General features: G+C 63.4%; 1 protein-coding gene across 2 annotated transcripts in view; it reads left to right on the top strand.

The window, feature by feature from the left end:
• Positions 1-237: 237 nt before the first annotated feature.
• ZSCAN26 (zinc finger and SCAN domain containing 26) overlaps positions 238-1,462 on the top strand; it is a 9,339-nt gene continuing 8,114 nt past the window's right edge. For both annotated transcript variants that reach the window (XM_006162684.2, XM_006162686.2), the window contains exon 1: positions 238-677. The gene's annotated coding sequence lies outside the window, so the exon portion shown is untranslated. The remainder of the gene's footprint in view (positions 678-1,462) is intronic.

The raw sequence follows: 1,462 nt of genomic DNA on the forward strand, positions 1-1,462 counted from the left end.
CAGGCCACGATCGAGCCGGGCCTCCCGCGCGCCTAGAGCGGAGAGGACGGCGTGACGTCACGGAACCCGGGCGGGGCACCATCGAGCCCGACCTCCCGCGCGCCTAGAGCGGAGAGGACGGCGTGACGTCACGGACGCTGGCTGGGGCACCATCGAGCCCGACCTCCCGCGCGCCTAGAGCGGAGAGGACGGCGTGACGTCACGGAACCCGGGCGGGGCACCATCGAGCCCCGCCCGTCGGAGCCGAGGGAGAGCCGAGTGCGGGGACGCGGCGGAGCCCGCGACGGTGCAGGGCTGCGGGGGCAGGGTGGTGCGGGGGCGGGCCCTTCCGCGCGTTTCAGAGCGTCTGGCTGGAGCTCCTGCGGACTGTCGGGCCAGCTCGAGTTAGGAGAGCGCGGAACCGGAGGTCCGTCTCCTGGGCGTGGAGCCCGCGTTTGCCGCTGGATCAGGCGTTGGCTGCAGAAGGAATTAGGCCAAAATACAGCCCAGATGTGCGGCCTGTGGGGCCGAGAGACTGCAGCAAAGAGCTGAGGGTCGGCTTTGGCAACTTGTGACTCTTCCACCGCCGCCTCTGCGCGTGCAGCTGCTGGCACTCTCCTGCCTAACCCACGCGAGCTCGTGGGACACTGTGCAGGCCTCTGGAAGACACCGGAGGCCGGGCGTGCCAGGAGGAAGGGGTAAGGTACAGAAGGGCCCCGGAGCGAGAATGAGTATTGCAAGTTTGAGAAATAGACGTTCAGTGGGTCTGAGAACGTCGAAATGTTGAGCCGCATTAAATGCTTTGAACCTGACGTCGCAGCTGAGGCCGAGGGGCTCCGCCCTTCGCACTCGGCCTTGGCGACCCCTGCGCCCCACACCTCTCCAGGGTCTTCCTGCTCTTCCTGACAGTAGTGGCCAGGGCCCCGGGTGGCTCTCCCAGCGTCCAGCAGTTCTCCAGACTTCTGTCTCACAGACCTTGCCCTGTGTCCTTGTCTGACTTACTGTCACTTGAGTCTCAAGCCTTCCCTGACACGGAGCTCTGCCGCACCCGGGCAGCTTCGTGGGGGGCAGCGGCAGCGAGTTCCGCAGAGTCTGCATCGTGCTCAGTGAGGTGACGTGGGTACTCGCGCGTCCTGGTAGTTCATTCTGGAGCTGGCCTCAGTGGACATTGTATTTATTTTGTAACTCTTTCAAGGTTTTGTTTTGTTTTGCCTGAGGAAGGGTGTGCTTGCCAGAGAGAGGCAGTGAGAGGGAGAGAAACCACCTTGGGGGTGCGCACGCCACGTCCCTTCTGGGATTTTGGGCATGCTCACACACGGTCCTGGTGTGGCTTTCAAGCCATCCGGTCCGGCACTTGAGCCGTGGTCAGCCGTGTAGGAGTCCAGCACCTTAGCCACCTGCTGACCCCTATTTTGTATTCGATGTGTACAGAAACGTCGAGAGAACAGTACAGTTCGAGTCACAGCAGTGGCCCCTTCCCTAC

Source organism: Tupaia chinensis, unplaced genomic scaffold, assembly GCF_000334495.1.
Source record: "Tupaia chinensis unplaced genomic scaffold, TupChi_1.0 Scaffold140356_1, whole genome shotgun sequence".
Classification (NCBI taxonomy): domain Eukaryota; kingdom Metazoa; phylum Chordata; class Mammalia; order Scandentia; family Tupaiidae; genus Tupaia; species Tupaia belangeri.